Here is a 22,603-nt window from a genome sequence, read left to right on the forward strand (position 1 = left end):
AGATCCAGTGCTTATCTGGGGAAGAGGTTCTGTTTGCATATATTCCCAAACTGCAGATGCTGCACGTTGGCTGCCAGAGAGACTGATTAAACAAATAGATAACAATAACAAATCCAGGGAGGAGAAACCCCCTGAGAAGCATATTTTTTCTTCACAGGAAACATGAAGATGCTTCACAATTGCCTTCAAACTGGAACAGATCAACAATCAACGAGTAAACCTGACTTGGGAAGTTATCCGTGCTGAAGGAGACATCACCACCCATATCTCCAGGGTGGCTCTATTGGACTCTTGATTCCCTGACTTATGATTTAGTGGGGAACTAGATTGTTTTAGATTTAGTGGGAATTTAGATTGTTTAGACCCAGGAGAAAACCCGCTACCACAGTTACTATAGTTTTTTTGGGTTTGAGATTGACTAGAGCAGGAACAGGGATTTCCTTAGTTTTCTTTAGATCAAAGCTATGATCAGTTTTGTATTTATATAGATTTAGATTCTGATATAAGACATTTATAAACAGAATAGAAGAGGCTTACACTTTTTACTCCTCTGATAGAGGGAGTTATATGTTGCCCTTTAAAAAGAGTGTTGCTGTCATACTAACTATTCAGGCGTTGTTAAGTCTCTTGTCTTTTGGGTCCATGCGGTTCAACAAATTGATGGCTTTTGTATGAGATGCTATTCAAATGAAACCCACACAGGTCCATTATTACAGGCTGGAAGTAAGGGACTGTAAAACCTCTGTCATCAAGACTAATGAGGTATATCCCCTAACTTACGAGCTAAGCCGGATAGTCAGTGACGGGTAAGAGAGCATACCAAGACCCTTGCCCCTAAAAGAAGGGAGGCCTCACCATCCTAAGACAGGAGCTCAGCCAATGGCTGTTGAGTATCCAAGGACGGGAAAGGGAGGCTGGGGTCCTTTGCTCCAACCTAGGACAGGCACGGTTTCCATAAGTTTTCCCAGCCTTCCCTTTTGAAAAAAAAAATTAAAAAGGGGGACCTGTTGGGGGCCGACTTTTAGCAGAAAGCGGCTATCAGCTTTGCAGCCATCTTGAGCCATATACCCTGACATGAGACTTGAATTACAATAGCCTACAACAGCTGAGAACACTCCAATAATCTTGGTTTAGATACCTTGAGATTAAAGGCTCGTGAGATTAAAGGTGTGTGAGATTAAAGGTGTGTGATTTAAGAGTATGATTTAGAAGTATAGAGATCAGAGTTAGAGACAAGACCTAAGGGCATGATTAAAGGTGTAACTTAGAGGCGTGGCTTAGAATCAGACTATAGAAGACAGAACCAGACATCAGACAAGAGAGAGAGATTCATGCACATCAGACATTAGGTAGAATCTGCCCTCACCCTCGCTCTTGCTGAACCCCGACCTGCAGACCGGAGCAGCAGCTTGGGCCGGGATACAGTGGCCGCCCAAACGTGGGTCAGCTCAGGCCTCAACATTTTGCTCAGGCCAAGACATTTTTTTGGCCATCCCAACATGGGACTAGTGCGGTCCCCAACAAGCTTCTATAAGGCAAAGGACATAGTCAAGAAGATAAATCAGCAACATACAAATTGGGAAAAAAATCTTCACTAACCCCATATCCAATGGAGAGCTAATGTCAAAAATATATAAAAACTCAAAAAGCTAATCACCAAAATAAACCAAACAACCCAATCAAAAAATGGGGTATAGAACTAAACAGAAAATTTACAACAGGAGAATCTCCAATGGCTGAGAAGCACTTAAATAAATATTCAAAGTCCTTAGTGATCACGGAAAAGCAAACTAAACGACCCTGAGATCAAAACCTCAGGTGACAACACATGTTGATGAGGATGTGGACAAAGAGTAACACTTTTCCACTGCTGGTGGGATTGCATCTGGAAATCAATCTGAAGGTTCGTCAGAAATTTGAAAATAGATCTACCTGAAAACACAGTATATGCCACTCTTGGGCATATACCTAAAAGATGCCCCACCATGCCACAGAGGTACATGTTCCACTATGTTCGTAGCAGGCTTATCTGTCAGAGCCAGAAGCTAGAAACAACCCAAATGTCTCACAATGGAAGAATGGATACAGAAAATGTGATTCATTTACACAACAGAATACTACTCAGCTATTAAGGATGAAGACATTCAGCCGGGCGGGTGGTGGCACATGCCTTTAATCCCAGCACTTGGGAGGCAGAGGCAGGAGGATTTCTGAGTTTGAGGCCAGCCTGGTCTACAGACTGAGTCCGGGACAGCCAGGACTACACAGAGAAACCCTGTCTAGAAAAAAAAAAACAAAAACAAAAGAAAAAAAGAAAAAGGATGAGAACATTCTGCGTTTTGCAGGCAGATGGCTGAAACTATAAAATATCATCCTGAGTGAGGTAACTCAGACCCAAAAGAACATGGTATGGACTCACTAATAAGTAAACATTAGCCAAAAAAGTACAGAATTTCCAGGATACAATCCACAGAACTCAAGGTGAACAATCCCACTTTGGAGGGAAAAGAAAGTAACCACAGGAGATAGGGGTGCAGAGGGAGGGAATGACCTGGGTGGAAGAGGGGCCACAATGGGAAAAGAGGGAACATGGTCAGGTATTGGAAGTGGGAAACAGAACTGAAGCCATGAGGGCCAGAAGAAAACAGAAATAGACAGCCTCAGGAGGTAGGAGGAGGAGCCTCTAGAATATACCAGAGACCTGGGAAGTAAGAGGCTCTCAGGACTCAGAGGGAGGGACCTTAGATGAAATGTCCAACAGTGGGGAGAGGGAACTTGTAGAGTCCAAATCCAATAGAAAAACAGGGCATCATGTGGAGGGGTGGGGTTGCCATCCCACAGTCAAAAGCTCTGACCCAGAATTGTTCCTGTCTAAAAAAAACTGCAGGGACTCAAAAGGAAAAAAGACTGAGGGAAAGGAGATTCAGTGACTGGCCCAAATTGGGATCCATCTCAAGGAGAGGCTCTAAGGCCTGACACTCTCACTGATGCTATTGTGTTCTTAAAGACAGGAGCCTAGCATGGCTGTCCTTGGAGAGGCCCAGCAAGCAGCTGACTCAGACAGATACAGATACATACAACCAACCAGTGGGCAGAAGCCGGGGACCCCTATAGGAATACCAGCAGTCTCATCTAACCTGGACCTCTGAGATCTCTCAGACACTGAGCCACCAACCAGGTAGCATACATCAGCTGATATGAGTCCCCTGACACATATACAGCAGAGGACTGCTTGGTCTGGCCTCAGTGAGTGAAGAAGCCCCTAACCCTAGAGAGACTTGAGTCCCCAGGGAGTGGGGAGGTCTAGTCGGATGGGGGTGGGTGTGGGGACATCCTCTTGGATGAAGGGAGGAGATATGGGATGAAGTATGATCAGGACAGGATAACAACTGGACTGTAAAAAAAAGATTTAAAGAGAGAGAGAGAGAGAGAGAGAGAGAGAGAGATTCAGAAAATGAAACAGAACCACATACTGCTGTAGTCATACAGGGTTCATTACCAGAGAGTGAATGAATTTTTTGAAATTATGAAAAAGTATTAGTATAAAGACACAATCATTGGGATAAGGGAAAGAATGGAATAAGGAAACACAAACACAGAATATTTTAATTCAGAAAGGCAAAAGCTAGTGAGTCATTGTGTGTAACATGCAGAAACAGAACTTAGTGGAACTGAGTTAGGGATTAACCTGATTCTTTCTAACCATTGCCTGGCACTTCTGCCCATGTCATTTATTATTAGAGCTTAACAGAAAATCACATGTAGCTGACCTGGGAACTTTGAGCTCTGAAGTATAAAAAGTCAATAGTTAAAGTTTAAGTAATAAGTTTGCAATCTTTACTTTGGCCACATGACTGGGAATAGGGAAAGCTTGAAACTTCAGGTAACAAGCACAATTCTTTTTCTTAAATATTTTATTATTTACAATACAGATGCATTGTATTTCCCCATTTCCCCTCCCTAGAACCTGCATCCTATACCACCTCTTCCTTTGTGCTTTTACACCATTTTGATTACATGCATGCATTAAGGTCAGTTCTACATTGAGGGACTAGCAATACAATAGGTGCAAATAGTCGAGGAACAAGCAATACAATAAATACAAATAGTCAAAGAAGAAGCAAGGCATTAACCCCAATCATGTGAACACTCCCATTGTCACTGTTTCTAAAGGCTTATCGGGATGACCAAAGAATCTCAATGTACTTCCCTGTCCTAGCCCAAGGTCATTTTAATGTCTGAAGCCCACTTGCTTATTCTAGCCTAAAATTTAAATTCCTGTCTGAAATTACTTCTTTATTGTAGCCTAAGATTTAGATTCCTACCTGAAATTACTTCTTTGTTCTAGTCTAATGTCAGATTTCTGTTTGAAGCCTACTTACTTGTCCTTGGTCAATGTTGTATTCCTTCTAAGCAGCCCATTTCCTTCTCCTTGGCCCATGTCAGCTTCTTGCCAAGCAGCCCCAAAGGCTTTCCATATCTCCCCATTTTTTATTTTGTTAACAAGACTGAGCCTGTCTTAAGTCATTCTGACAAGAAAGCCTTCCTTATTCATTGTGGAATATGCATTATCAAAAGCAATGCACTTCTGTCTTAGGTTGGTAAGGCTCTATGCAGAATCTTACCCGTACTTGGCTTGCCAGCCTGTTAATTTAATAACTCTGCCTGGGGGTCCATTTTCAGGTTTAAGCAATGTACTTTGGCTGCCAACATGTCGATGTTGTTAAAGATAAGCTTTAACACAGTAGTCAGGAATAAAAGTACTCCCAGGACAAGGGCTAGCCTGATCAAGCTATATATGCCATTCCTGAGCTTTGTCCAAAATGGAAATATTGAGCTCAGCCCATGGCTAATTTTATTGGCATTATCTGCAGCATCAAAGCTCAACAGAACAGCATTCTTTAAATTCATAATCTCACTATGAAAAGTTAACACACCCAGAGAGGTGTTAGAATTATGCCAAATATCCTACAGGTGTCTTTAAACTTTTTTCTAATTATAATTGTCCTGTCCAGCAGAACATTAAACAGGGGTCCAGGGAGATCACCTGAAAGAGAGCGGGGTGGGGGGACGGGGGGTAGCAGGCAAAGATGCAAAGAACGGTGACCTGTCTATAGGCTGATCAGATCGCAATTTTTACTTTTTCACACACAGGTTATATACACAAAAAGGCAGGATGTGGGGAAGGGGATGACGCAGGAGAGTAGGTGTTCAGGGGAAGTACAGATATCTTCCAGAACAGTGTGTCAGCTGGGTGAAGGTCCAGGGGACAGGCCACTATGACTCCACCTATGATTCACTTATCCTAATCTAAGTTGGTACTGTCTACCCAAGGTCACCTATCTACAAGGTCTATGACTAGAGCCTGACAACTATCTGTTTGTTTACAACATATGTTTGTTTAGCTTCTAGCCATCTGTTTCAGTGTCTTTCCACAGAGACCCAAGACTTTGTGCTAGCAGGCTGACTTAGGCCTATGGCTGATTTTAGGCCTTTAGTGTATAGACAGAGATGCCCCTGACATATAATGACAATCATTGTGAATTTCAAAAGTAACACTACTCCAATGATATTTGTCATAACAATTGGGATGGCTTCTAACTCTTGAACCCTGAACCTCCTTCAGATAATTTAAATGGGTTATAGAGCATCATTCATTGTTCCAGATATCTATATAAATCCTTTTGTATACTCAATACATTAGTAACATTTTTTTTTGCTACATGATTAACAAAAATAGTTATCTTAACTCCTGGTGTCAATGCTATTGCAGAAGCAGTGGTGCTAGCAGTTAATGGAATTAAAGCTGTCTCTGACAAAGTCCAGATCCAGTTTTCCAAAAGTAGACTGTTGTTTTCCATGTTGGATTGACTTCTAGACCAGTACATAATTGAGTTCTAATAGCTGGGCACCTTTAAGAATACAAGAGACATAATTTCTCTTTTCGATTCTCTATCCCACAAGGTCTAAAAACTTTAGGCAAGGCAGCTTGTCCCATCTGGGATATAGTCAAGCAAAGGTGGGTCAGGAACATATGTCCAATACAGCTCCCCAGTCATCCTTTTCAGGGCACTCAGCTGTGGAGAAGAAAAACCTCACGGGGGGGGGGGGGGGGGGGGGGGGGGGGAGTCCAGGACGCGCTTCTCACACTGCTGGCCGGCAGAGGGTCCCACATTCACACAGCGCTGCAGGCTGGCTGGCGGTGGCTGCAGTTCAAGGTTCCAAAGGCTGGGAAGGCCCAGGACCAGGAGACACGTGGAGTCCAGTTTTCCAAAGCTTTTATTGTTCATGGTTTGGTGAATGGATGTAGATGGTATGCGCTTTCCCAAAAGCCAGGCTCACCTGGCCTTTCATAGGGAGGGGGAAGAGGGGAGGGAATAACTTAATTAGCTACGCCCCTGGCCTTTAGATAACACATTAATATTTAAATCTCTGGAGGTGGAGACTTGTTAATCACACCCTCTATGTGCCTGAAAGGCGCAGGTTAAATGGAGTTACCTTGTCCAAGGCCCAACACTCAGCAAGCTCACAGGTTGGCATCAGTCTTTGTCTCAGCAACAGTATGTCTCACCAATCTTTTTAAAGTTCCATGGGCCTCTTCCACAATACCTTGTCCTTGAGGATTATATAAAATCCCCATAATAAATTGTTGACAAAAAATCTTAACTGTTCAACTACAGTTGCTAGACTCATTATCTGTTTTTTTTTTATTGGATATTTTATTTATTTACCTTTCAAAGTTATCTCCTCTCCCATTTCCCCCACAAAACCCCTTATCCCATCCCCCCTCCCCCTATTTCTATGAGGGTGTGCTCCCACCATCCTCCCATTCCTGCCTCCCTGCTCTCAAATTCCCCAACACTCAGGCACCAAGGCCCTCCAATTCCACTGATGCCTGATAAGGCCACCCTCAACTACCTATACTAGTGGAGCCATGAGTCCATCTCTTTCTGTTCTCAGGCTGGAGGTTTTAGAATGGCTACTCCAGCTTGTTTCTTAGGTCCATTTGCTTGAAAATTGTTTTCCAGACTTTTACTCTAACATAGTATCTGTCTTTGTCACTGAGGTGAGTTTCCTGTATGCAGCAAAATGCTGAGTCCTGTTTACCTATACAGTCCATTAGCCTATGTCTTTTTATTGGGGAATTGAGTCCATTGATTAAGAAATATTAAGGAGAGGAGATTGTTGCTTCCTGTTATTTTTGTTATTAGCGGTGGCATTGTTGGTGTGGCTATCTTCTTTTGCATTTATTGGAAGAGGATTACTTTCTTGCTCTTTCTAGGGAGTAATTTCCCTCCTTGTATTGGAGCTTTCCTGCTATTATCCTTTGTAGTGCTGTGTTTGTGGGAAGATATTGTGTAAATTTGGTTTTCTCATGGAATATCTTGGTTTCTCCATCTATAGTAACTGAGAGTTTTGCTGGGTATAGTAGCCTGGGCTGGCATTTGTGTTCTCTTAGGGTCTGTATGACATCTGTCCAGGATCTTCTCACTTTTATAGTCTCTTGTGAGAAGTCTGGTGTAATTCTGATAGGTCTGATTTATATGTTACTTGGCCTTTTTCCCTTACTGCAGTTAATATTTTTTCTTTGTTTTGTGCATTTGGTGTTTTGATTATTATGTGACAGGGGGTATTTCTTTTCTGGTCTAGTTTATTTGTTGTTCTGTAGGCTTCTTGTATGATTGTGGGCACCTCTTTTTTTAGATTTCTTCTATAATTTTGTTGAAGATACTTATTGGCCCTTTAAGTTGAAAATCTTCACTCTCTTCTATACCTATTATCCTTAGATTTGGTCTTCTCATTGTGACCTGGATTTCCTGTATGTTTTGTGTTAAGAATTTTTTTGCATTTTGCATTTTCTTTGACAGTTGTCTCAATATTTTCTATGATATCTTCTGCACCTGAGATTCTCTCTTCTATCTCTTGTATTCTGTTGGTGATGCTTGTATCTATGACTCCTGATTTTTTTCCTAGGTTTTCTATCTCCAGGGTAGTCTCCCTTTGTGATTTCTTGATTGTTTCTACTTCCATTTTTATGTTCTGGATGGTTTTGTTCAATTTCTTCACCTGTTTGATTGTGTTTTCTTGCAGTTCTTTAAGGGATTTTTGTGTTTCCTTGTTAAGGGCTTCTACCTGTTTACCTGTGTTCTCCTCAATTTCTTTGAGAATGTTATTTATGTCCTTCTTAAAGTCCTCTATCATCATCATTAGAAGTGACTTTAAATCTGAATCTTGCTTTCCTGGTGATATGGGAAATTCAGGACTTTCTAGTGTGGGAGAATTAGGTTCTAAGGATGCCAAGTACCCCCGGTTGCTGATGCTTATGTTTTTATACTTGCCTTTCACCATCTGGATCTCCTTAGTGCTACCTGTCCTGTCTCTGACTGTACCTTGTCTTTCTTATTATCTTGGTTGTATCAGAACTGTGTGGGATGGGTTAGAGCTAAGGCCCAAGATCTGCTCAGTGCTCAGGCCCAGACTGGAAGGAACCAGTGCTCTGGGCCAGGAGTAAATTCCTGGGTCCTAGTGGGTCCCAGTTACTCCCCATTTGGAGTGGGTGTTGCTGTCTCCTTACCTAAGATCCTGCCCAGGTTAGAGCTCCTGGGAGCCCCGCTTCCTCTGGGTTCTGTGGAATTGGGTGTATAGCTGCTGCCCAGGATCTGTTCAATGCCTGGGCCCAGACCAGAATGCACAATTCTTAATTCTTTGTGACATGGGATCATTCTTTTGATTTTGATCTGAAAATGATAATACAATGCCTTTTTTCTACTTGCCTTTTGAGTAACAATAAAAGACTGGGACAAGGAAGATGAGAAGTGTGTGAGTGAGAAAGGAGAGCACACAGAGAGTGCGTAAGTGCATGTGCCAGCCAAAGAGAGATGTCAACCTCCAGCCTGAGGAGAGAGCAAGCTCCAGTGAGTGGACACAGAGCTGTGAGAGAGGGGGCAGGAGGAAGGGAAAAAGGAGTGGGAGAGTGCAACACAGACAGGAAGCAGAGGGGAGGGAGAATAAAACAGTAACCTCAAGCCTCAAGACTTGACCTTCAGCTTGTACACAAAACATTGCCTGTGTTTTCTTACATGGCTTTAAGATATCCCTGCTTCCAGTTGAGAACCCTGATTTTGTGTTAAGGATGGACCCCAGCAGAAATGAAGGATTGTAGTATTAACAAGTGTAATATAGGAAAACAGAATTCTGAATTTCATAGACCATTAGAATTTTTGCCCAATTGAACAAAAAGTACATGTACAGAGGGTCTTGTCTTGTGTTGTGTTGTGTTGTCTTGTCTTGTCTTGTCTTGGTTTGGTTGGGTGGTTGGTTGGTTGGTTGGGGTTTTTTGTTTTGATTTGATTTGATTTACTTTTTTTTAATCCAATCATTGCCCCCTCCTGATCTACCCTTCCACAGTACCTCATTCCATTCCTCCTCCCTCCCCAAACCCACACCCATTTCCATGTCCCAAACCCCCAACCCCAACCCTCAGGCCAGGCCTCACTACTTCTCCAACTGAAGCCAAATACAGTCCTCTGCTGCATATGTGCTGGGCACCTCCTACCCGATAGTGTATACTGCCTGGTTGGTAGCTCAGTGTCTGAGAGATCTCAGGGGTCCAGGTTAGTTGAGAGTGCTAGTGTTCCTAAGAGTTCACCCTCCTCAGTTTCTTCCAGCCTTTCCCTAATTCAACCACAGAGTCCTGGATTTCAGTTCAATGGTTGGCTGTAAGTATCTGCATCTGTCTCAGTCAGCTGCTTGTTGGCACTCTCAGAGGACAGTCATGCTAGGCTTCTGTCTGTAAGCACACTATAGCATCAGTAATAGAGTCCAGCCTTGGAGCCTCTCCTTGAGATGGATCCCAATTTGGGCCTGTCACTGGACCTCCTTTACTTCAGTCTCTCCTCCATTTTTATCCCTGCAATTCTTTTAGACAGGAGCAATTCTTGGTCAGAGTTTTTTGACTGTAGGATGACAACCATCCCTCCACTTGATACCCTGTCTTCTACTGGATGTGGACTCTATGAGTTCCCTCTCCCCACTGTTGGGCATTTCACCTAAGGTTTCTCCCTTTGAGTCCTAAGAGTCTCTTACCTCCCAGGTCTCTGGAGCATCCCCCAATGTGGCATTCTCCACCCCCCCCCCACCCAGGTTGCATATTTTCCTTCATTCTGCTGACCCTCAGGGCTTCTATCCTGTCTCTGTCCCCATACCTGATCATGTTTCACTTTTCCCCTCCCCCTCCCCTCTCCCACTCAGATCCCTCCCTCCCTCTGCCTCCCATGATTGTTTTCTTCTCCCTCCCAAGTGGAATTGGGTCTTTCTGCTTGTTAACCTTCTTAAGTTCTGTAGATTGTATCCTAAGTATTCTGTACTTTACCTTATTAGTGAATACATACCATGCATGTTCTTTGGGTCTGAGCCACCTCATTCAGGATGATATTCTTCTAGTTCCATCCATTTGCCTGCAAAACTCAGGATGTCCTTGTTCTTAATAGCTGAGTAGTATTCCATTGTGTAAATGAACCACATTTTCTGTATCCATTCTTCTGTTGTGAGACATTTGGGTTGTTTCCAGCTTCTGGATATCATAGATAAGGCTGCTATGAACATAGTAAAATATGTGCCCCTGTGTTATGATGGGGCATTGTTTGGATACATGCCCAAGAATGGTATAGCTAGGTCTTTAGGTATATCACTTCCAATTTTTTGAGGAACCTCCACATTAATTTCCAGAGTGTTTGTACCAGTTTATAAGCCCACCAGTAATGGAGGAATATGAGCAACCATATTAATAAGTTAGCAAAATTGATGATTGATGAACTCTCAGCAATGTCTTCATATTATAACATGAATTATATTAATTATATATGTCATTAGTATTTATACAACACATGCATGATTCCTAAATTTGTAATTCCTTTCAGAGTAAAGTAAAATATGTAAATAAGTAATGCATTAAGTGAAATGATGAAATGGCAGTTGACTCTAAAGCTTGGTCAATCAAACCATGAACTAAAAATACCAGGAGGATGCATCTATATCTCCAAAAGACAGTGCATAGAAAAAAATAGTGGCACACATGTATAAACTATCAACTAAAAGTCAAGTCTATTATCTCATGCCTATAGTACCAGAATTCAAGGATCTTAGACAGGAAAGTCACCTGGAGTTCAAGGTCAACCAGAGCCAGTCATGTTGAGTTCCAGACAAATCTGGGTTACCTAGTAAAACACTGTCTCAGGAAAATAAGTGAATTTAAAAATATATAAACATAAATGTCATACTTTATAAACCATGACTTTAGGGGAAGTGCAGCAACTCATATGATGATGGTATGTGAAATATCAATCCAAGGCTTAAACACTTGACACCAGTTGGTTGCACTATTTTGGAATGTTGTAGAACCTTAAGAAGTGGTGCCTCATTGGAAGAAGTAGGCCTCTTGGTGGGGGATATTTCTTATTGCTTATAGACAGCCCCCATTTCATGTCCCATTTTTGTTTCCTGGTCTGCAAAGATGTGATTCTATAAGCTCAAGCTTCTACTGCCATTGGCCCAAGTCACTTACCCCACCAAGCCATCTCTGTAAGGATAGCTGTACCCTCAAACTATGAACCAAAATACTTCTTTCTCCCTTAAGTTGATTAATCAAGTTAGCTCTTGATTGATTCAGGCTATAAATGTAAAAGTACCTCTTTTTTCATTCCAGATTCTCTTGTTTTTAATTTCAATCTCCTTAGACTGCCAACTGGATTCAGAAGGTCCTAAAAGCCACAAAGTCTATATGACTATACCCATTACTGGCAAAATTATATGTAGGCAAGTACATATAATTTATCCCTTTGGGGGGGAAATATCTGTTTCACTAAGCCACTCAAAGTGAAACTGTTCTTCACACCATCTCAACTGTCGATCCTTAGATCTATATCAGGATCATAGAACACAATAGTTTGCTATAACTGTTTTATACTGAATCAATTACTCACAAAGTGGTGAAAATTCATATGGAGAGACCTATAAGCCAAAGCCACACACATATCTGTCAAATGGCAACTTAGGATGTTTCCTACCAACATGCCAGCCATGAGTAAAAACTGAAGCATTGTGTTCGGTCTCTGAGATCCCATTGGAAGAGAAATAAATCAGCAAAGTGGTATTTGTTCAAAAACCTTCCAACATGACCTTGAAGTTTAGTTTCTTTTTCTCCAATTTCTCTTTTGAATGTTACCTGACTTCTATTGAAGTTTGATAGCTATCAACTTAAAAGTGTCTTTTCCAAGAAGTCTTTTCTAATTTTGAAGGTTATATTAATGGCTGGTATCCCACACTAGGAGCTTCTCCAATTTGGCTATATGGTACAATAATTTGAGGAGTTTAAATAATCTAGTGCATCCTGAACATTGCTGCCTGCACTCTCATTTAACTATTAGTCTTGTGTGTATACTTTTAAGACATTTAATTGTTTGGAACATGTGTGCCATTAGGCAATATGCATAACTTTCTTCTTTCATACATATGTAAGGAGAATTTTTAATTTCTCAGAAAAATTCACCCAAGTGCTTTACTAAATCTCAGATGGAACATTTCATGTATTTACCACAAGTCTCTCGTTCTAGACATTTTTTCCAGCCTAGACACTGAGTTTTATTTGTCCTTATTCCAGATGATAGATAGATTGATTGATGATAGAAGATACATACATACATACATACATACATACATACATACATACATATTTTAAGGATTGAACCAAGAGCCTTGTGCACTGGTTGAAAATGCTTTATAAATTAGCCATATTGCATCCTGTAAAAAAAAAAAAAAAAAAAAAAAAAAAAAAAAAAAAAAAAAAAAAAAAAAAAAAAAAACGGTAAACTTTGAAAACATTTTTATAGTACTTAGGGTTAAATCCAGGGACTTATACCTGCTACACTAGGACTCTACAGCTGAGCCATTCTCACAATCTTCTATTAGGGTTTTATATGATTGCCCAGGTATATTTTCAACTTTAAATCATGGCTAAAGATTATGAATTTTATATAACATTTACAAAAGAACACACAAATCACTTGCTTAGTGGACTTTTTATAATATTCATAATAAAGCATGCGGGTTAGCTGCTTTTATTGTGGTCATTTTGTAAATGAAGGGTCTTATTTTCTGAGTCATTTTGTTCAACAAGTACACATCTCAAATTTAGTAAAGAAGTAACCAACATTAGCTAAAAGAATGAAGACTAAGCACAAAGCAAATGTACTATTTGTTCCATCTCCAACATTCAATTCCTGAGGGGGTAACTAGGTCACTTACCTCAGTCAAGGTGGAGAAAAAAGTGCTTTGGTCATGCACCCAGCCATCCAAACAGAACTCTGTGTCTAGCTCTGTTATACTGAAGAAAATGCAATCTAGATGAAGGCAATGCCACTGTGGTTGGACCAAGGGACACTTGTCTAGTCTCAGGTTAGAGTCTGGGGGCAGGGTTAAGGGAGACCCTTAGAAAGTCATCTTGGCTCAGGATCCCATCATTGTCAAAGACAGTGTCATTGTTAAAGATGGGGACCCAGCAGCAATGACTGGGAGTAGCTTCTGTGAAGTTCTCCAATATAACATGAGGGAGCACAACAGCACTGCAGATCAGCAGAAAAGTCATCTGAAAACTCTGGAATCGCCCCAGGCTTCCAGTTTGACTCAGATGGTCCTGATAGGCCATCCAGGCTGAATAACTATCTTCAATGAGAGGCAACAATTTACCTAAGTACAAAGAGGGGAAAGACATGGGTTTCACCAAGACATACTAAATAGGATTGACCCTGACCTGAACAGTCCTCTATTCATTTCTATATCAAGGTCATAGAGATAGCATTACTTAGTGATGTTACAGTTAGGTAGAAAGATATTTCTTTTAAAGGGCTAAGAATATTCTGCCCACATGCTGTCTATACTTAAATCTGTTAAAGTTCAGCTTGTGTCTATCCTTGTGCTATAATGACCATTTAAACTGTGGCAAATAATTTCTGAACACAAATCTGAGTCAACCTGTTATATAGCAGTTCTGCCTACAATATGTTATTTGTGAGTCTCTACAATAAGGTAGTTTGTAGTATGATTTACTTACAGACTTAAATACAATATTATGAATGTGTTTTCTCAATTGAGGTTCCCTCCTCTCAGATGACTCTATTAGCCAACACAGGTGTGGATATTTTAATATGTAGAAAAAATTACTAAAAATTGTCATCCCAAACAATCATAGAAGGTACAGATCAGAAGAGATTAGTTGTGAACTCTTATTGGTTTTCAAAATTTAATGGAAGAGATTAATTGGCTATGGTCCACTATTGGATTAACTACTCAAGAGTTAAGTGTAGTGGGTTTGGCCTAATGCTGCTTGTATTCTAATGTTAATTTGAGTCCCCAAAATTGTTTGCATGAGATAGTCCTCACATCTGCACATAAGACACTGAGGAACTCTGTCTCCAGTTGGTTCAGATTGGTAAATAAAGATGTGGGCAGTAAATGGCTGGGCAGGGAAGACAGAGGCAGAATTTTTAGGATTCCAAGGCTTGGGGCCACAAGGACTGAAAGAGCAGGGAGATTTGCCATGCCAGGAGAGTGTGGAGGAGATAATGTCTACAATGCCTGAGAATAGTGCAGGACAGAGAGGCATGGCAGCCATGTGAAGGAGCCAGGAGACTGTGGCCCAGAACACAGCCCAGTTGGGCAGCCCTCTGGGTCTAGAGCCGCCAAAATAGAACACAGAATTTAGTAAGTAATAACTCGAAATTAACCATGTTTTATGCAGTGGCCCAGCTGATTGAACTGTATAAGACATATCAAAATATAAAAGCTCTGTGTGTGTCTTTCATTCTGGAGCATTGACCATTAAGACAGGCAGCAAACCTGTCAATGGATTTGTTATTTAAGTATTTAATTTGAAAGTTAGTAATTTGTTTCAAACATTACAAAGAGATTCAGACTTAGACAATTTGAGACAGATAACAAAGGAAGCAGAGAAAAAGTTAGCTTTAATAAAAAAGGAGACTGCAAGATGTATATGTAGATCACATATATTTCAAACTAGATTTTATTTTGGTTATTTTGCCTTCAACTCATTCTACAGAGCTCATTATGCAAAGGGAAGATAGTATGTTAAAATGGATCTTCTTAGGACACTAACAAAGTAAAAATTAAAGACATATATAAAAGTTTGCTGATTTAATGATAAAAGGAAGAATATAACTGTGTCAATTGTCAAGAATAGACCCAGCAGAAATTGGAGTGCCTTATACTAATGCTGAGATTATTTTGCTATGAGTAATCAATGAAGATTGGCAAGAAACTTGTAGCAACTCTTTAAAAAAAATTAACAGCAAATATACAAAAAGCAAGCATCTTCAGTTTATAAAAAGACATAATTAGATTCTCTTATGTATTATAAAAGGAATGCCAATTAAACCTACGTTTTATACTGATACAAATAGATTGGGAATGGCTGTTTATAAGTCAGAAAAAAACTAAGAAAAAGCTCTGGCCCGGATACCAGTGGCTCAAGCAGTCTCCCAGCCAATCTGCTGCCCTCTGGAAACTGAGTTCAGAGGCACCCTAGGGAGGGCACCGATTGCAGAGCAGAAGGTAGGAGAACCCGCCCACAACTGGCAGTTGAGAGCCCCCCAGAGGGCACCTGGCAGCCAGACCCTGCCCCTGTGGAGAACCACTCCCCTTCCGCCTCTGGCCTGGATACCAGTGGCTCAAGCAGTCTCCCAGCTGATCTGCTCCCCTCTGGAAACTGAGTCCAGAGGCACCCTAGGGAGTTCACAGGTCACAGACCCCAGAGCTGCAGAGGCACCCAAGAGAGGTCAAGGACCATAGAGCTGCAGGCAACCTAGTGAGGACATGGCCCGCCGAGCAGGGGACACCATATCCTGAAGCATCCTAGAGGAGCAACTACATTCAGAACAGCAAACACCTAGCTGGTCTACCACTGTGGAGACTCCATATCCTGAAATATCCTAGAAGAGCCACTGAACCCAGAGCACCTGGAGCTCAGGATCATAGAGTCATCCTTACCCCGAGGAGTTCTGATACAACCAAGATAACTGGAAAGGCAGACTCCAGTCAGAACCAGTGAGTGCGAGTAGAACTACAGCTAACCAAATAGTGAATGGCAAGTGCAGGAATGTAAACAACAGAAACCAAAGTTACTTGGCATCACCAGAACCCAGTTCCCCACCATAACAAGTCCTGAACACCACATCACACCAGAAAAGCAGGACCCAGAATTAAAATCACTTCTCATGATGATGTTAGAGGACTCTAAGGAGGTCATAAATAACACTCTCAAAGAATTTGAGAACACAGGTAGACAGGTAGAAGCCCTTAAAGAAATGCAAGAAAACACAACCAAACAGATGAAGGAATTAAACAAAACTGTCCAGGATCTAAAAATGGAAGTAGAAGCAATAAAGAAATCTCAAAAGGAGGCTACTCTGGAGATAGAAAACCTAAAAAAAAAAGACCAGAGGTCATAGATGCAAGCATTACCAACAGAATACTAGAGATAGAAGAGAGAATCTCAGGTGCAGAAGACACCATGGAAAACATTGACACAACTGTCAAAGAAAATGCAAAATGCAAAAAACACCCTAACCCAACACATCCAGGAAATCCAGGACACAATGAGAAGACCAAACCTAAGGATAATAGGTATAGATGAGGGTGAAGACTCCCAACTTAAAGGGCCAGTAAATATCTTCAACAAAATTATAGAGGAAAACTTCCCTAACCTAAAGAAAGAGATGTCCTTAAATATACAAGAAGCCTACAGAACCCCAAATAAACTAGACCAGAAAAGAAACACCTCTCGTCACATAATAATCAAAACATCAAATATACAAAACAAAGAAAAAATACTAAAAGCAGTAAAGAAAAAGATAAAGTAACATATAAAGGCAGACCTCTAACAATTACACCAGACTTCTCACCAGAGACTATAAAAGCCAGAAGATCCTGGACTGATATCATACAGACCCTAAGAGAACACAAATGCCAGCTCAGACTACTTTACCCAGCAAAACTCTCAATCAATATTGATGGAGAAACCAAAATATTCCATGACAAATCCAAATTTACACAATATCTTACCACAAATCCAGCCCTTCAAAGGATAATTGGTGGAAAACTCCAACACAAGAAGGGAAACTACAACCTAGAAAAAGCAAGAAATTAATCTTCTAACAACCCTAAAAGAAGGCAGCTATACAAACATAATACCACCGCCAATAACAAAAATAACAGGAAACAACATTCATTTTTCCTTAATGTCTCTTAATATCAATGGACTCAATTCTCCAATAAAAAGACATAGAATATCAGATTGGATACACAAACATGACCCAACATTCTGCTGCATACAAGAAACACACCTTTGTGAAAAAGACAGACACTACCTCAGAGTAAAAGGTTGGAAAACATTCTTCCAAGCAAATGGCCCCAAGAAACAAGCTGGAGTAGCAATTCTAGTATCAAATAAAATCGTTTTTTCGACCAAAAGTAATCAAAAAAGATAAAGAAGGACACTTTATATTCATCAAAGGAAAAATGTACCAAGAGGAACTTGCAATTCTGAACATCTATGTTCCAAATGCAAGGGCACCCACATACATAAAAGAAACTTTACTAAAGCTTAAAGCATACATTGCACCTCACACAATAATAGTGGGAGATCTCAACACCCCACTCTCAGCTGTGGACAGATCATGGAAACAGAAACTAAACCGAGACACAATGAACCTAACTGAAGTTATGAACCAATTGGACTTAACTGACATCTATAGAACATTCCATCCTAAAACAAAAGAATATACCTTTTTCTCAGCACCTCATGGCACCTTCTCCAAAATAGACCATATAATTGGTCACAAAACAGGCCTCAACAGATACAAAAAGATTGAAATAATCCCTTGTACCCTATCAGACCACCATGGAATAAGACTTGTCTTTGACTTGGACAAAAACAACGGAAAGCCCACATACACGTGGAAACTGAACAATGCTCTACTCAATGATAACTTGGTCAAGGAAGAAATAAAGAAAGAAATTAAAGACTTTTTAGATCTAAATGAAAATGAGGACACATCATATCAAAATTTGTGGGACTCCATGAAAGCAGTACTAAGAGGAAAAATCATAGCTCTAAGTGCCCACAAAAAGAAAATGGAAAGAACGTTCATTAATAAATTAACAGCACACCTGAAAGCGTTAGAACAAAAAGAAGCTAATATACCCAAGAGGAGTAGATGACAGGAAATAATCAAACTCAGGGCTGAAATCAACCAAGTTGAAACAAAAAGAACTATACAAAATATCAACAAAACCAGGAGCTGGTTCTTTGAGAAAATCAACAAGATAGACAAACCCTTAGCCAGACTAACCAAAGGGCGCAGAGACAATACTCAAATTAATAAAATCAGAACTGAAAAGGGAGACATAACAACAGAAACAGAGGAAATTTAAAAAATCGTCAGATCCTACTACAAAGGCCTATACTCAACAAAATTGGAAAATCTGGTTGAAATGAACATTTTTCTAGATAGATACCAGGTACCAAAATTAAACGAGGAGCAGATAAATCATCTAAACAGTCGCATAACCCCTAAAGAAATAGAAGCAGTCATTAAAAACCTCCCCACCAAAAAAGTCTGGGACCAGATGGTTTTAGTGCAGAATTCTATCAGACCTTCAAAGAATACCTAATACCAATTCTCTTCAAACTATTCCACAGAATAGAAACAGAAGGAACAATACCCAATTTGTTCTATGAAGCTACAATTACGCTCATACCTAAGCCTCACAAAGACCCAACAAAGAAGGAGAACTACAAACCAATCTCTCTTATGAATATCGATGCAAAAATACTCAATAAAATTCTCGCAAACCAAATCCAACAACACATCAAAGCAATCATCCATCATGATCAAGTGGGCTTTATCCCAGGAATGCAGGGATGGTTCAATATTCGAAAATCTATCAATGTAATCCACTACATAAATAAACTCAAAGAAAAAAAAAACACATGATCATCTCACTAGATGCTGAGAAAGCATTTGACAAAATACAACATCCCTTCATGTTAAAAGTCTTGGAAAGATTAGGAATTCAAGGTCCATACCTAAACATAGTAAAAGCAATATACAGCAAGCCAGTAGCCAACATCAAACTAAATGGAGAGAAACTTGAAGCAATCCCACTAAGATCAGGGACCAGACAAGGCTGCCCACTCTCAACCTACCTATTCAATATAGTACTGGAAGTCATAGCTAGAGCGATTAGACAACAACAGGAAGTCAAAGGGATACAAATAGGAAAGGAAGAAGTCAAAATTTCACTATTTGCAGATGATATGATAGTATAATTAAGTGACCCTAAAACTTCCACCAGACAACTCCTAAACCTGAAAAACAACTTCAGTAAAGTGGCTGGATATAAAATTAACTCAAACAAATCAGTAGCCTTCCTATACTCAAAAGATAAACAGGCTGAGAAAGAAATTATGGAAATGACACCCTTCACAATAGTTACAAATAATATAAAATATCTTGGAGTGAATCTAACTAAGCAAGTGAAAGATCTGTATGACAAGAAGTTCAAGTCTCTGAAGAAAGAAATCAAAGAAGATCTCAGAAGATGGAAAGATCTCCCATGCTCCTGGATTGGCAGGATTAATATAGTAAAAATGGCCATCTTGCCAAAAGCAATCTATAGATTCAATGCAATCCCCATCAGAATTCCAAATCATTTCTTCGTAGAGATAGAAAGAGCAATTTGCAAATTTATTTGGAACAACAAAAAACCCAGGATAGCGAGAACTATTCTCAACAACAAAAGAATTTCTGGGGGAAATCACCATCCCTGACCTCGATCTATACTACAGGGCAATAGTAATAAAAACTGCATGGTATTGGTACAGAGACAGGCATGAAGATCAATGGAATAGAACTGAAGATCCAGAAATGAGCCCACATACCTATGGTCACTTGATCTTTGACAAAGGAGCTAAAACCATCCAGTGGAAAAAGAACAGCATTTTCAACAAATGGTGCTGGATCAACTGGAGGTCAACATGTAGAAGAATGCAAATCAATCCATTCATATCTCCTTGTACAAAGCTCAAATCCAAGTGGATAAAAGACCTTAACTTAAAACCAGATACACTGAAACTAATAGAAGAGAAGGTAGAGAAGACCCTTGAATACCTAGGCACAGGGGAAAAGTTCCTGAACAGAACACCAATGGCTTATGCTCTAAGATCAAGAATTGACAAATGGGACCTCATCAAATTGCAAAGCTTCTGTAAGGCAAAGAACATTGTCAATAAGACAAATCGGCAACCAACAGATTGGGAAAAGATCCTAACCAATCCTACATCTGATAGAGGGCTAACATCCAAGATATAAAAAGAACTCAAGAAATTATACTCCAGACAACCATATAACCCTATCAAAAAACGGGGTACAGAGCTAAACAAAGAATTCTCAACAGAGGAAACTTGAATGGCTGAGAAGCACCTTAAGAAATGCTCCACATCCTTAGTCATCAGGGAAATGCAAATCAAACAACCCTGAGATACCACCTCACACCAGTCAGAATGGTTAAGATCAAAAACTCAGGTGATAGTAGATGCTGGAGATGTGGAGAAAGAGGAACAGTCCTCCATTGCTGGTGGGATTGCAAGCTGGTACAACCACTCTGGCAATCAGTCTGGCGGTTCCTCAGAAAACTGAACATAGCATTACCTGAGGTTCCAGCTATAGCACTCCTGGGCATATACCCAGAAGATGCTCCAACATATAACAAGGACATATGCTCCACTATGTTCATAGCAGCCTTATTTATAATAGCCAGAAGCTGGAAAGAACCAAGATGTCCCTCAACAGAGGAATGGATACAAAAAATGTGGTACATCTACACAATGGAGTATTACTCAGCTATTAAAAATAATGAATTTGAGAAATTTTTAGGTAAATGGATGGATCTAGAAATTATCATCTTGAGTGAGTTAACCCAATCCCAAAAGAACACACAGGGTATTTACTCACTGTTAAGCGGATGTTAGCCCAAAAGCTAGGATTAGCAAAGACTCAACCCGCAGACCACATGAAGCTCATGAAGAAGGAAGACCAAGAGGGGATGACTCAGTTCTACTTAGAATGAGTAACAAAAATGCTCAAGGGAGCAAATATGGAAACAAAACATGGGACAGAAACTGAAGGAGGAGCCATCAGGAGACCATTCCACCTGGGTATTCATCCCATGTACAGCCACCTAAGCTGTACATCCACTGTTGTGGATGGCTGGAAGTGCATAATCTGGGGAACATGATATAGCTATCTTTTTAGAGGTCTGCCAAAGACTAACACACTCAGAGGACGATGCTCACAGTTAACCACTGATATGATCAGGGGTTTCCCAATGGAGAACTTAGAGAGAGGACTGAAGGAGCAGAAAGAGTTTGTGACCCCAGGAGGAAAGCAACAATACCAAACAACCAGAGCCCCCCAGGGTCTAAACCACCAGCCTGGGAACACATAGGGAGGGACCCAAGACTCCAGTGGTATATGTAGGGGAGGATGGCCTTGTCGGGCATAGGTGGGAGAGGAATTTCTTGGTCCCCAAAAAAAATAAACACAGAGTGGGGGGAAATGTGAGGGTGGGGAAGGGATGGGGGGTGTAGTCACCGCCTCATAGAAGCATGAGGAGGGGGATAGGATAGGAGGTTTCTGGGTGGTGGGAGGAAGTGGGGTAAGGGGATAAAATCTAAAATGTAAATATTACAACCAATTTTAAAAAGGAAAAAAAAAAAAGAAAAGTTGTTAGAACCAACATCTTTTAAAAAATGTCAGCCCCCTAGGGGAAAAATTTTTTTTTCTTGATACTAAAACTTGTTCTGAGAATTGTATATTGCAGAATACACAGCCATGGTGTATCTATTCATCAAGCATACTGAGCAGACCTGCCCAAACCTCCAATGTCTTGGAAATCCATCTGGATTCAGTGAACACACAGTGTCAGAGGCCTATCAATTTACTCTTCCCCCCACCCCTCTTCTAATATCTCAATGCCCGTAATCAACTTGAAGAAGTTAAAGAAGAGTCAGCACCCCTATTCCCTTGGCTTGGGGACTAATGTGGTTAATAATGGTCTGTCTTTCTAGGGAAAAGTAGTGGTTTTGTTGGAACAGGGAGGATTAGCTAGGACTTATTGCATAGCCATAACCTATTGGTAGAAATCTGTATAATTATTATCAAGATGAAGTTATAATTTCTTAAATGGTACAAAATTTACTTTGATTTAAGGTTTTCATTGGTACGAGCTTCTTATTAATGTAAAAGTGAGATGAATATTGATACTCTCATGGGCATTGTGCCTGTATAACACATTTAGGAATACAAGGCCTAGACCCAGTCCTTCTTTAACTTTTTTAACTGATTTGGGACGGTTAACCTATGTGTTAAGGGACTATAGCAAACTCATGGCTTTGAGTTTATTGTTAGGAGGTTTCCCATATTTTATTTAGAAATAGCTGAGAGGAGTTAACAGACAACAGTCCAGGTTA

The 22,603-nt window shown here is 40.4% G+C and overlaps 1 protein-coding gene across 23 annotated transcripts in view; it reads right to left on the minus strand.

Annotated features, from left to right (window-relative positions):
• Nucleotides 1–4,007: 4,007 nt before the first annotated feature.
• The window catches only part of LOC117720735 (solute carrier family 22 member 19-like), a 110,702-nt gene continuing 92,106 nt past the window's right edge, over nucleotides 4,008–22,603 (minus strand). The window contains exons 12-16 of one of the 23 annotated variants that reach the window (XR_013105298.1): nucleotides 13,303–13,743; nucleotides 12,728–12,798; nucleotides 11,688–11,759; nucleotides 10,392–10,592; nucleotides 4,008–9,918 (exon numbers count right to left, since the gene is read on the minus strand). The gene's annotated coding sequence lies outside the window, so the exon portion shown is untranslated. Of the gene's footprint in view, nucleotides 9,919–10,391; nucleotides 12,799–13,302; nucleotides 13,744–22,603 lie in introns of all 23 variants that reach the window. The other 22 variants (XR_013105294.1, XR_013105284.1, XR_013105305.1 and 19 more) reach the window with 22 other exon arrangements.

This window comes from Arvicanthis niloticus, chromosome 1, assembly GCF_011762505.2.
Source record: "Arvicanthis niloticus isolate mArvNil1 chromosome 1, mArvNil1.pat.X, whole genome shotgun sequence".
Lineage (NCBI taxonomy): Eukaryota > Metazoa > Chordata > Mammalia > Rodentia > Muridae > Arvicanthis > Arvicanthis niloticus.